This window comes from Hemiscyllium ocellatum, chromosome 4 (genome assembly GCF_020745735.1).
Source record: "Hemiscyllium ocellatum isolate sHemOce1 chromosome 4, sHemOce1.pat.X.cur, whole genome shotgun sequence".
Taxonomy (NCBI): Eukaryota; Metazoa; Chordata; class Chondrichthyes; order Orectolobiformes; family Hemiscylliidae; genus Hemiscyllium; species Hemiscyllium ocellatum.
In genome coordinates, this window is record NC_083404.1 from 36,542,775 (window position 1) to 36,557,559 (window position 14,785).

General features: G+C 42.8%; 1 protein-coding gene across 1 annotated transcript in view; it reads left to right on the forward strand.

Annotated features, from left to right (window-relative positions):
* LOC132815177 (regulator of G-protein signaling 22-like) overlaps positions 1 to 14,785 on the forward strand; it is a 145,131-nt gene that overhangs the window by 110,619 nt on the left and 19,727 nt on the right. The gene's annotated exons all lie outside the window — the stretch shown is intronic.

Consider the following 14,785-nt stretch of genomic DNA (forward strand, 5'->3'; position numbering starts at 1 on the left):
GGTTAAAGGGTCGGTGATTACTTTTGGGATTTTATGATGTGGCAGGGTGAATCACTATTCTTTAAGGTCTGCTCGAAATTTTTAGAGTTTGGGAGATGTTTGTTAAGTTTGATGGAAACACTTAAGAAAATAAGGTGGTGGTGGGACGCAGGGAGATACTGAGGAAAGAGATCATTCTGAGACTGATACGGTTGAGGAAAGTAGTGAGCCAAACAGTCATAGCAGGCAGGAATAAAGCAGAGATCGATGTCACACTGGCATTTATTTCAATGCAAGAGGCTTAACAGGGAAGGCAGATAAACTCTGGGCATGGTTGGGAACATGGGACTGAGGGACATTGCAATTACTGAAATATGGCTCAGGGATGGGCAGGAATGGCAGCTTAATGTTCCAGGATACAAATGCTATAGGAAGGATAGAAAGGGAGGCAAGAGAGGAGGGGGAGTAGTGTTTTTCATAAGGGATAGCATTACAGCTTTACTGAGGGATGATATGCCTGGAAATACACCCAGGGACCAAAAGAGAAAATGCTGGAAAATCTCAGCAGATCTGGCAGCATCTGTAAGGAGAGAAAAGAGCTAAAGTTTCGAGTCTAACTGACCCTTTGTCAAAGGCTTCGACAAAGGGTCAGTAGGACTCAAAACGTCAGCTCTTTTCTCTCCTTACAGATACTACCAGACCTGCTGAGATTTTCCAGCAATTTCTCTTTTGGTTTCAGACTCCAGCATCCACAGTAATTTGCTTTTATCCTTTAATACATCCAGGGAGGTTATTTGGGTGGAACTGAGAAATAAAAAAAGGGATGATCACCTTATTGGAGTTGTATTATAGACACCCTAACAGTCAGCGGAAAATTGAGAAACAAATTTGTAAGATTTCAGTTATCTGTAAGAATAATAGGGTGGTTACGGTAGGGGATTTTAACTTTCCAAACATAGAGTGGGACTGCCATAATGTTAAAGGTTTTGTTAAGAGGAATTTGTTAAGAGTGTACAAGAAAATTTTGTGAGTTAGTGTGTGGATATACCCGCACAAGAAGGTGCAAAACTTGACCTACTCTTGGGAAATAAGGCAGGGCAGGTGACTGAGGTATCAATGGGGGAGCACTTTGGGGCCAGTGACTATAATTCTATTAGTTTTAAAATAGTGATGGAAAAGGATAGACCAGATCTAACAGTTGAAGTTCTAAATTGGAGGAAGGCTAATTTTGACAGTTTTAGGCAAGAACTTTCAAAAGCTGATTGGGTGGAGATGTTCACTGATAAAGGGATGGGTGGAAAACGAGAAGCCTTCAAAAATGAGATAACAGGAGTCCAGAGACAATACATTTCTGTTGGGTGAAAGGAAAGCTGGTATAAGTAGGGAATGCTGGATGACTAGAAAAATTGAGGATTTGGTTAAGAAAAAGAAGGAAGCATATATAAGGTTCAGACAGGAGAGATCGAGTGAATCCTTAGAGTATAAAGGCAGTAGGAATATACTAAAGAGGGGAATCAAGACGGCAAAAAGGGGACACAAGATAGCTTTGGCAAATAGAATTAAGGAGAATCCAAAGGGTTTTTACAAACAAATTAAGGACAAAAGGGTAACTAGAGAGTGAATAGGGCCCCTCAAAGTTCAGCAAGGCAGCCTTTGTGTGAGGAGCTGCAGATGGGGGAGATACTAAATGAGTATTTTGCATCAGTGTTTACTGTGGAGAAGGACATCTAAAATATAGGACATGAGGAAATAAATGGTGACATCTTGAAAAATGTCCATATTACAGAGGAGATGGTGCTGGATTTCTTGAAACTCATAAAGGTGGATTAGTCCCAGGACCTGATCGGGTGTACCCTAGAACTCTGTGGGAAAGTGATTGCTGAGCCCTTTGCTGAAGTATTTGTATCATCGACAGTCACAGGTGAGGTGCCAGAAGACTGGAGGTTGTCTAACGTGGTGCCATTGTTTAAGAAAAGTGGAAAGACAAGTCAGGGAACTATAGACCAGTGAGCCTGACATCAGTGGTGGGCAAGTTGTTGGAAGGAATCCTGAGGGACAGGATTTACACATATTTGGAAAGGCAAGGACCGATTAGGGATAGTCAACATGGCTTTGTGCGTGGGAATCATGTCTCACAAACTTGATTGACTTTTTTGAAAAAGTAACAAAAAGCATTGACGAGGGCAGAGCGGTAGATGTGATCCAAATGGACTTCAGTAAGGCATTCGACAAGATTCCCCATGGAAGACTGGTTAGCAAGGATAGATCCCATGAAATAAAGGGAGAACTAGCCATTTGGATACAGAACTGGCTCAAAGTGGAAGACAGAGGTGGTGGTGGAGGGTTGTTTTTCAGACTGGAGGCCTGTGACCAGTGGGGTGCCACAAGGATCGGTCCTGGGTCCACTACTTTTCATTATTTATATAAATGATTTGGATATGAACATAGGAGGCACAGTTAGTAATTTTGCAGATGACACCAAAATTGGAAGTGTAGTGGACAGCAAAGAAGGTTACCTCAGATTACAGCATGATCTTGATTAGATGGGCCAATGGGTTGAGGAGTCGCAGATGGAGTTTAATTTAGATAAATGCAAGATGCTGCATTTTGGGAAAGCAAATCTTAGCAGGACTTATACATCTAATGGTAAGGTCCTAGGGAATGTTGCTGAACAAAGAGACCTTGGAATGTAGGTCCATAGTTCCTCGAAAGTAGAGTCACAGGTAGAAAGGATAGTGAAGAATGCGTTTTATTAGTTTGAGCATTGAGTACAGGAGTTAGGAAGTCATGTTGCGGCTGTACCGAATGTTGGTTAGACCAGTTTTGGAATATTGCATGCAATTCTGGTCTCCTTCCTATCAGAAGGATGTTGTGAAACTTGAAAAGGTTCACAAAAGATTTACAATCATGTTGCCAGTGTTAGAGGACTTGAGCTATAGCAAGAAGGTTGAATAGGCTGGGGCTGTTTTCCCTGGAGTTTCGGAGGCTGAAGGATGATCTTATAGAGGTTTATATTATCATGAGGGGCATGGATAGGATAAATTGACAAAATCTTTTTCTGGTGTGTGGAGTCCAGAACTAGCGGGCATAGTTTTAGGGTGAGAGGAGAAAGATATAAAAGGGATCTAAGGGCTACTTTTTTCACGCAGAGAGTGGTGTGTGTATGAAATGAGGAAGTGGTGGAGGCTGGTACAATTAAAACATTTAAAAGACATCTGGATGGGTATATGAATAGGAAGGGTTTAGAGGGATATGGGCCAAGTGCTGGCATGTAGGACTAGATTACGTTGGGATATCTGGTCAGCATGGACAAGTTGGATCGAAGAATCTGTTTCTGTGCTGTACTTCTCTATGACTCTAAAAGAGAGTTTTGTTTCAGTTTTACCTTGAGTAGGGCAGTTTTATGAAATCCTTGCATGGAGAAACATGTCTCAAGCAATCCTCCTGAGAAGGGGACAATATGATGAAATTATCTTACCTTAGAATCAGCAGTTAATGATATCCCAGACCTAAAGTTGTTGGGATAAAACACTGAAGGGATTACTTGAAGCTGAGTACATTTAAGCTCAGGCATATCAGAGCAGCATAAAGAAGCTATTAGTGTTTTTGGTTGAGAAGTTAAAGTCACAACTACCTTAAACCTATCAAGATGTCGAGAAAGGAATTCTGATGTATGTATAGTGCAAGGGCTACTATTGGGTACAAAGGATTCTTTTTTAATCTAGCGAAAGAGTGTTTTGGGATTAATGGGAATGTATGTTTTGCTGTGGCATTTCAAAATCTTTGAATTTGGGTTTGAAGCAAATAGATTGGTTTATTCTATTTTATCTTCATTGTTGCTTAACAAACTTCTGTTTTATTGTCAAAACAAAATTTGCAACACTGGATACTTCTGTCCAAACCAAAACATAATCCATCAAGCCAGATTTCTATCCAGGATCTAATAACAGCTGAGATCATAACATATTACATTGATAACTTTTCGATTTCATGGAACCTGAAACATTGGGCTCAAATTTGCTGATCTCTCATGGGCAGACCTGCATCAAATGGGCAGGGAGAGAAAGTGGGGGATCAGAATTCCAAAATCGTTAACTTATCCATTTTAGCTGCCATTTTGACTTGTAGGGAAAAGGAGGCAGCTCATGATCTAGTATATATGAAAACTGGCATGGAATCGTCTGCATTGCTGCTGACCTCAATTTTGTGTTTCATTGAGTTTCATGAAACTTTCCACAAGGCAGGTGAAGTTCTTCAGTGCATTAATGACATCAGGTCCGAGGACATGTGAACTTTAGGAGGAGGTGGTCTGGAGTCAGAAACATTTCTATATACAAGTGCAAACATTATTGGTAACTTTGCATGTCATAATCAAATCACTTAGAAGAAGTGGTGTAATGATAATATCACAGAACAAATAATCCAAACTCCCAGGCTAATGCTCTGAGGACATTGTTTCAAATCTCACCATGACAGCTGGTGAAATGTGAAGTTAATTAAATCTGGAAATAATGGTGGCACAATGGTGACCATGAAGATACTGCTGATCATTGCAAAATTCTTTCTGGTTTATTCATATCCTTTAGGGAAGCAAATCTGCCATCTTCACCTGGTCTAACATACATGTGACTCTCGAGACAAAATAAGGTGATTGACTCTGAAATTACCTCTGAAATAGCTTAGCAAGCCACTCATTTATACCAATCACTATAAAGTCTCAACAAAGAAGTGAAACTGGACAGTCCACTTGGCTTCAACCTAAGCACTGGAAAAGGCAATAGCAGAAATAGCCCTACCAACTCTGCAAAATCCTCCTTATTAACATCTGGGGCTAGTGCCAAAATTGGGGGAGCATTCTCCCAGATGAGTCAAGAAACTGCCTGACATAGTCATTATCATAAAATCATGCCTTACAGACAATGTCCCAGACACTACCATCACCATCCCTGAATATGTCCAATCCCAATGTTACACCAGACCCAGCAAAGATGGCGGCATTATGGCATACAGTCGAGAGGGAGTTGACCTTTAAGTCTTTAATATTAACACCATGATGTCTCATGGTTTCAGATTAAACACGAGCAAAGAAAACTCCTGCTGATTACCACGTAGCATTCTTCCTTGGCTCATATATCAGAACTCCTCCATGGTGAACAACTTTTGGAGGAAGCATTGAGTGTGACAAGGGTATAAGATGTACTCTGGGGGGGGGGGGGGGAGGATTTCAATGTCCACTGCCAAGAGTACCTTGATAGCAGCACTAATAACTGAGTTAGTGGGACATAGGACATAGCTGTTAGGCTGGGTCTGTGGAAGATGGTGAGCGAACCAATAAGAGGGAAAAACATACTTGACCTCATCCTTACCACTCTGCCAGCTGCAGGTGCATCTGTCCATGACAGTATTAGTAAGGCTGACCACTACACAGTCCTTGTGGAGACAAAGTCCCACCTTCACATTGAGAATAACCTTGATCATGTTGTGTGGCACTGTCACCGTGCTAAATGAGGCAGACTTCGAAGAGATCGAGCAACTCAAGACTGGGTATCCATGAGACACTGAGGGCCACCAACATCAGCAGAAGTATACTCTAACACAATGTATCACTTCATGACTCAGCATATCCCCAGTCAACCATTACCATCAAGCCAAGGGATCAACCTTCATTCAATGGACAGTGTAGGAGGGCATGCCAGAAGCAGCACCAAACATACCTAAAAATGATGACTCAACCCAGTGGAGCTACCAAACAGGACTACTTGTATGCCAAATAGCATAAGCAGCAAGTGAGAGATGGAGCTAAGCAGCACCTGCTCAGTGACACCTAGTTTAGGTTCTGTCAGGACCACTCAGCTCCTGATGTCATTCTGACTTTGGTTTAAACTTGAAGAAAAGACTGAATTCCAGAGGTGAGAGTGACAACCTTTGATATCAAGGCCATATTGACTGAGAGAGGCATCAAGGAGCCTTAGCAAAACTGGAATCAATGGTTTCAGGAGGCAAACTCTCTGCTGGTTGGAATCACACCTGGCATATAGGAAGATGGTTGCAGTTGTAGGAGGTCAGTCATTTCAGATCCAGGACATCTCTGCAGGAGTTCCTCAGGGTAGTGTCCCAGGCCCAACCATCTTCACCTGCTTCAGTGACTTTCTCTCCACCATAAGTTCAGAAGTGGGAATGTTCATCAATGCGTACACTATGGGGTATTTAGCATGGCCAATTCACTTAACCTGTACCTCTTTGGACTGTGGGAGGAAACTGGAGCACTTGGAGTGTTGCTACTCAAAAGCCTTCTTGCTGCACTGGCGATTTTTCAAGGATCACAATGTTCTTAAAGGAACTTGCAACCTATCCAATAGGTTTTCTTCCCCTCTGCTTCTCCCCAGCTGAGTAGTCATTGCTGAACTCCCCTCTATGCTCAAGTTATAGTGGCAAGTTGTGATTGGAGAAGATGCAGCTGCTGAGACAGCACCTTTGATTGCTCAAGCATCTCAGTTTTTCCCTCTTTCACTGTTTCCAGTCACCACAGTCCACTGACTTTCTCCTCTCAGAAGCTTTCAGTTTAAAGTTGACAGATTTCTAAACAAATACTGATATTTGCTGAGAACAGTTTCCTGACTAGCCAATTTAGAAAAAGAAAAAGATCAGTCACTGACAGTTTCTCGTGTAACGCTGTTTCTGGTCAGTGAAGCTAAAGACAATTGCAACTCTGTCAGTTTTATTGATTAGAGAAGCCCAAATGTTCACATTTGGATCAGCATTCCTAGCTTTGACCCAGATCAGACAAAAAGATTACAGTTTTCATTTGGCAGACTTCCAGGCCAGGAGTCTTCCAAGCTGAAGCAGTGCGATTTAGTTTTAATTTATCTACAGGTTGTGGATGATGCAGGCTGTGTCAGCACCTATCGCTCACTCATTGTTTCCTCCCAAGAAGGTCTTCCAAGCTGTCTCCTCACTGGAATCTATTTGGTGTGGGCACACGAATAGCGCCACCTGTGAGGGAGTTCCATGAGTCTAACCCACACCCCCAAACCAGGATGGTGAGTGAACTGGAGGGTAATCTGTGAGAACTGGTGCCCCACACATCCACCACCTTCTAACCCTCCCATCAATAGTGGCCATGGGCCATAATGCACCTTCCAAGAAGCTTTGGGGAACCTCAGTCAGACCAGCCCATGAATCAAAACAGGCAGTAGTAGACTGAACCATCACCATCCCTAGGTATGTCCTGTTCCATTGGTAGAATGGACCCAGCGGAGGTGACAGAAGAATACAGCCAGGAAATCTCATGGCATTGAACATGGGCAAGGACACTTGCTGCTGATTGCCACTATCCTTCACCACTTGAGCTTCTCCTCATCAGTCTACCTATTGTAGATGTGTCCATTCATGATTGTAATTCAGAGTGCCTATTGCACACCATTTCCAATGCATAAATCAGGAGTCTGATGAAATTCACACTGTTCACTTTGTTTCTGTCTTCACTGCTCACCTTGAGAATTTGTATAGCATTTTCTGTTTGATTTCAGATTTCCAACACTTTGGTTTTGGATTTGAGATCTTTGTAAAGTATTGAACCTAAATGTCACTAAGTTTAAAATGAAAAATTATATGCCTAAAGGACAAACAATATGAGAAGTGGTGCATTTTGTGAATAAGAATGAAGAAACTAATTATAGCAGACTGTAAAAATCTAAATTGAGTAGAGAAATAAGATGAGCTCAAGGTATAGATAGCATATATACCTGAAAGTGAGGTTACATGTTAAAAGAAAACATCAGGTCAGCTTTATTTCCCATTCTTAATTCCCTTGGAAATGGCCATGGTTAGCTGCCACCTTAACTGCTGTAATCGTGGGAATGTCAGGGCTTTGTCACTGCTGTTAGGAAGGGAGTCCAACAGTTTGACCAAATGACAGTGAAGGATTGGCAATATACCTCCAAGTCAGGATAGAAGGTGGCTTTGAGGAGATCTTAGTGGGTGGCGGGTGCTCTGATGCTGACCTTACAGATGGTAGAGTTGGAAGCTGCCGATGGAGGATGCCTAATGAGTTGCTGCATCTTGTAGATGGTAAATGCTGCTGCCAATTGTATTGATCTTGAAGAAACTGAACTTTGAAGATGGGGGTGGAGTGCTGATGAAGTGAACTACTTTGTCCAAGATGGTGTCAAGCTTCTTGAGTGTTGTTGGAACTGCATTCATCCACACAAAAGGAAATTATTCCATCTCACTCCTTCCTTGTGCCATGGAGAAAGTGCACAGGCTTTGGGGAATCAGCAGCTGAGTCACATGCTGCAGAATTCATAGCCTCTAACCTGCTTTTGTGGTGACATTTGGCAAGTCCAGTTCAGTTTCTGGTCAACGATAACTCCCAGGATGCTAATAGTGAATGATTCAGCAGTGGTAATTGCCATGAATGTCAGGGATGATAGTTGGATTCTCTCTTGTTGGAGATGGTCATTGTGTGGTGCGAATATTACTTACCAATTATCAGCCCAAACTTGAATATATTCAAGGTCTTGCTGTCTAGGGATTTGGAGTGCTTCAGTAACTAAGGAGTGACAAATGTTGCTGAATGTTGTGCAATCACCAGTAAACATTCGGACCAATGGCCTTATGATGGAGGGAACATGACTGATGAAGCACCAAAGGATACTTGGTTCTAGAACACAATCCGGAAGCGCTTTTTCAGTGACATCTTGACATATCAGTTTTCTAATTGTGAATTGGAAAGGCAATTTTTTATTAAAATTATCAGTCTCTATAGAGATCATAAAATGACTCTCCAACACTATTACTTAAAGCAGGATGTGCCAATTATTTTTGGCAGTTATGTACATTATTACTGGTGCCATCACCACATCATGCTCCTTCATAGCAGCAGGCAAGTTATCACCTTCCTTCTCCTGAGTTCCATCCCTGCTATGACTCAACATTATGATTGAAAGTGCAGTGCTGGAAAAGCACAGCTGGTCAGGTAGCATCTGAGGAGCAGGAGAATCGACATTCTGGGCATAAGCCCTTCATCAGGAATGAGGCTTATGGATCGGGGCTGAAAGATAAATGGGAGGTGGTGAGGTTTGGGAGAAGATAGCTGAGAAAATGATACATGGATGAAGGTGAGGGAGAAGGTGATAGGTCAGAGAGGTGAGTGATGGACAGGTGCGGAGGGCGGTATCGTGTTGGAGGCTTCGGACTGAGATAATACGGGGAGAGAGGAAATGAGGAAGCTGTTGAAATCGACATTAATCCCAAGGTCCAAAGGCGGAATATGAGGCATTCCTCCTCCAGGCATCGGGTGGTGACAGTTGGCAGTGGAGGAGTCCTTGACGGAGTGGGAGGGTGTATTGAAGTGTTTAGCTACGGAGCAGTGAGGTTGGTGGTGCAGGTGTCCCAGAGATAATAATCCGCAAAAAGGCCTCCTGTCTCCCCAATGTAGAGGAGACCACACCAGGTGTAATGGATGCAGTAGATGATATTGGTAGAGATACAGGTAGATTTCTGACGGATGTGGAAGGATTTCTTGGGGTCTTGGACAGACGTGAGGGGTGTGGCGTGGGCACAGGGTTTGCACTTCCTGCGGTGGCAGGGAAAGATGCCAGGATTGGGATGTGGGCTGGAGGGGGGTGTGAACCTGACAAGGGAGTCGCGGACTGAATGGTCTTTTTGGAACTCTGATAGGGGCGGGGAGGGAAATATATCTCTGGTAGTGGGGTCTGTTTGGAGGTGGCAGACGTGGCAGAGGATGATGTGTTGTATGCGGAGGTTGGTGGGGTGGAAGATGAGGACCAGAGGGGTTCTGTCCTTTTTGCATTGGGAGGGGTGGGGTTTAAGGGCGGTGGTGCATGAAGTGGAGGAGATGTGGTAGAGGGCATCATCAACCATGTGGGAAGGGAAGTTACAATCGTGGAAGAAGGAAGCCATTTGGGACTTTCTGAGGTGGAATTGGTCATCCTGGGAATAGATGCAGCAGAGGCGGAGGAATTGGGAATTAGGGAGGGCGTTTTACAGAAGGTAGGGAGAGAGGAGGTGTAGTCTAGGTGGCTGTGGGAGTTGGTGGGCTTGTAGTATATGTCTGTGGTTAGTTGGTCACCAGAGATGGTGACGGAGAGGTCCAGGAAGGGGAGGGAGATTTCCGAGATGGTTCAGGTGAATTTGAGGTTGGAGCGGAAGGTGTTGGTGAAGTTAGTGAGCTGTTCAACCTCCTCGTGGGAATACGAAGCAGCACTGATACAGTCATCAATGTAGCGGACGAACAGGTGGGGGGTGGTGCCGGTGTCACTGCGAAAGATGGACGGTTCCACATATCCGACAAACAGGCAGGCATAGCTGGGTTCCATTTGGGTGCCCATGGCAACCCTTTTGGTTTGGAGGAAGTGGGAGGATTGGAAGAAGTTGTTGAGAGTGAGGACTAGTTCAGCCAGGTAGATGAGGATGGCGGTGGAAGGGTACTGGTTGGGATGGCGTGAGAAGAAGAAACTGAGGGCTTGCAGACCTTCATCATGGCTGATCAATGTGTACAGAGACAGGATGTCCATGGTGAAGATAAGGCGTTGGACTCAACATTATGTAAGGCACAGCAAACAACGATCATTCTGGATACCCTGGCAAGTGCATTTTGAAGGTTATCCCCAGATCAGTCTGGAAATGTGAATTGTGTCTTCAGGATCTCGACTGTTTTCTATGTATTTACAACTCTAGTATTCATGTGGCTGCTGTTGTGCTTTTCGTGGAATTAGTCTCTTCAATGGTGTTACCATTCACAACTCTGCCTCAAGTTGTGCATATTACAAGATTTGACTAACGTTGGATGAATGCATCACAGCAGCTCATGGGAATCTGTTTGGATAATAGATTGTGAACCTTTATAATTATCACCAAAGCAGGACACAATGACAATATTGGAGGTGATCTCAATATAGTATCTGTTCACAGATTTTTATATCAGAAATGCCAGAAAGACAAAGCCATTTTAATGTGTTAAGAATGCATTAAATATTTATGCACTCTTGATAATTCAGACATTTCTGCATTAAAGAGCCTTTGTCATGTGACTGAAACAAACATCAAAAGGTGAGGAGAATTGTGGATTATCTGAAGTTTACTGGAAAAACAAATAATACTGAGAAAAAGAGTCCAATAAAGTTTCAAAAGGAGATACAAGGTAGATTATACACCTTTTTATTGCTGGACAAACAGATTTGATAAATCCAAGGATCTGTGCTGCTTGTTGCCTTGCAACAACCATTGACTGAGGTTGCTTTGTGTTTTCATAAACCTAAATATAAATAGTTGGAGCAGCAAACAGAGAAAGCAAGGCTCCCTATATCTCTCAGTCAATAAGAGACAAAGTAAAATCCACGAAAGGATCTTTGAGGAAACTATTTGTGAAACCTGAGCACGTTTCAAATATCGGGTTCCAAATTGTCTGAATCTGAAATCTGGTCTGAAGATCTTCTTTGAGAGGTCAACCTATTCTATTCTCTGAATTCATATTCTTCACCCACAGGTGTGTTGTTCCTTTTTTGCCCTTTTTCCCAAACCCAGAATATTTCTGCAGAGATGCACTGTCTTGTTTTGAGTATTTAATTCTGCATAGTAATTTAGCTGTAGCTTAATGAATGATTTGCTGACGAAGTCCAACTTGAAGCCATATGGGTGACATTACTGAATTGATGGAGGTATGTTTACTGTAACTACCCACAAAATGGTGTTGAAATCCAAGAGTTTTATGCAAACCAAAGGAAAAAAAAGCATCTTACTCTGCTGACTTTGCATACCATATCAGCCATTTCATTTTATAAAAGTTATTGCATCATTCTCTTTCGATCCAATTTGCCAAGATTTGAACTTTGTTTCAGTGTGAGTGATATGCAGACTGCACCATTGATGCGTGACTTTACCCACACCCACATATGCTTCTCATTCCCTTTATACTTTGCTGTCTCTGTGGCTTCTATGACTGTACAGCCTCCCCCTCTTTGCTCAGTTTCTCTAAACATAACTATTTATGTCCCTACTTTATCCTCAGAGCATATGATTTTGGACATTTTTATGCTTTTGTTGCCCTACACCATTCTCAGGTAGAGTCCAGAGTGACTTGTGACCTGTTTGAAATCTCTTTGCCATCCCCTTCTGGAGCTCTCAGCCCCCTCGTAATCACTATGAAGTCACACCCTATTATCCCTATTTGCCCACTCTCACTGCCATATTCCCTCAGCTGCCCAGTGAAACACAGCCTATCCCCAATTGTACACTTTCCATAGGAACCATGACCTACCCTACCCTGAACCGTCTGGCAAGACAGTGCCAACTGACAACATCCCAAATCCCCAGATTGATGTCCCAACAGCACCTCAACTGACTGACCTATAATCCCTAGAATGCTTGTGCTTAGCCTAATTCCCCGATTATAAGAACACAAATAGCAAATTGTGGTCAGAGCAAGCACCTGACTGACCGTGGCCAAACCCCCTGGACTGGAATAGGATGAGCTGCTTGACTGATTGTGGTGATGTCCCCGAAATGATTGTAATTTCCCTTCACCCACTAAGGACTGCTCCCCTTTAGGCTTTCAGACAGAGCCATTTGCTTGAGGCAAATGCATAGGGTTTGCCACTTCAGCTGCTATCACATCCTGTAGCTCTAGCTTTAATGTAGCATGACACTACACAGTGGCATGCACACTCCCATGTGACTGATAAGAGTGATCAGTGCCCCCTACGGACGCAAGCTGCTTGTCATTCTTATTGCCCGAATATGCAAGACAAGTCACAAAGTTTTTTATCCTGTATTTATACGGTGAGGACCCTAGTTTCATGGTGAAGGAGAAGAGAGATTAGGAGTTACATATAAATAGGATTAATTGTGTCTTTAAAGGACTTGGAAATCAGGGGGTCACCACTCAAAGCCAAAGTTCTGAAGTTACCATTGAGGAGAAAATTGTGAAAACATTTCTCAATGTCAAGAAGCAGATTTTTCATTCATCCTGTATTTTCCCAACTTAAACACCATTACTCACTCCGAATCCAAGGAGAGCATTCCACCTGTGGAGTCAGTCATATGATACATGAACGTCTGACATTGGTTACAATTACACAATTACCTTATATTACCTAAATTGATAAAAATGCTTTGGCTACTTGATCATAACCGAACTAAAACTAAATAGTAAATATATCCCTTCATTGTGGACAGGCTTCAGGAAATCACCATAGAATTCCCAGCCTCTGACCTGCCCTTATAATACTACAGTATTTATATAGCCAATCCAGTTCAGATTAGGGGAGGCAATCTTACTCATCTGCTAACATTTGATAATAAACCAACAGGATTGTGATGGACTCTTAAATACCTTATGAAATGGCCCAGCAGGCCGTTCTGTTACATATATCTGCCATGAAGACGAAGAAGTCACAAATTCTGACAGACTATCTGGCATCAACCTTGAAACTGAAAATGACAAAGGCAAAACCATCCCTGTCAATCCTGCAAAGGCCACCTCACAAGCACATGAACATATGAATTAACATCAGGAGTAGGCCAACTAGCCCCACAAACTAGCTCTACCAATCCATAAGAACATGCTGACAAGATTGATTCACATTCCCACCGACCCATGATAACCTTTCTCTGCTTCCACTGCCTTTTGAGGAGGCAATTTCTAAACACAAGGACATGTGGATGCATTGACTTCCAGAAGTCGCTGCCAAGCACTAACTCTGAGGTCTGCATAACAGCAGGAAACATTGGAGGGAATGTAACCTGCAGGGTAAACCTTTCTCATCTCTGTCTTAACCAGGTGACCCAATATCTTTAAAGTCACCTCAGCCTCTAATATCAGGTTTCAATCTTACGTGGCTATTTGTCCACCAAGCTGTATTGACTTCCAAGTTAGAATATTTATGGATTCATCAATTGATTCCAAAGAGGTACTCTTTCCTTTGGCTAACTTATTGTTTGCCTCATAAGCATTGCTGGCACTTACAATCTAAGTCCTTTTCAGTTTGATAGCCACAACCATCTGCAGGTCCCATTGGGTTCACTCATCCTATCTTTGAAATATATCCTTGTATGCTTTAAAATCCTGGAACTCCCTTCTGAACATGACTATGGATATACTCTCTCACCACATGGACTGCAGTGGTTCAGAAGATTGCTCCCCACTCTATCCTCAAAGGCAAGTTGATTAGAAAACAAATATCAGCCTTGCTACTGTCACCTACAATCCATGATTGGGTGGGCAAGTCTCCTGGCACTGATGGAATGCTGGAAGAGATGGTAGGAGAAATAGCAAATGCACTTGTGGTACACTTTTCCAAAATTCACTGGACTCTGGGACAGTTCAAGCAAATATGACGCCACTGTTGAAAAAGGGAGGTAGACAAAAGACGGGGAATTAGAGACCAGTTAGCTTAATTTCTATTGTGGGGAAAATGCTTCAGTCTGTTATCAAGGAAGAAATAGCAAGGCTTCTTGATAGAAATTGTCCCATTGGGCAGACGTATCATGAGTTCATGAAAGGCAGGTCATGCTTCACTTATCTTTTGGAATTCTATGAAGATATTACGAATGTGGTGGACAACAGGGATCCAAGAGATGTTGTGTAACTAGATTTCCAAAAGGCCTTTGACAAAGTACCGCACAGAAGGCTGCTGTAAAGTTAAACATGCAAGGCATTATGGGCAATGTATTAGCATTGGTACAGGATTGGATAACCAACAGGAAGCAAAGAGGGGGGTTAAATGAATGCTCTTCTGGTTGACTCGTGGTGTGCCTCAGGGATCAGTCTTGGGACCGCAATTAT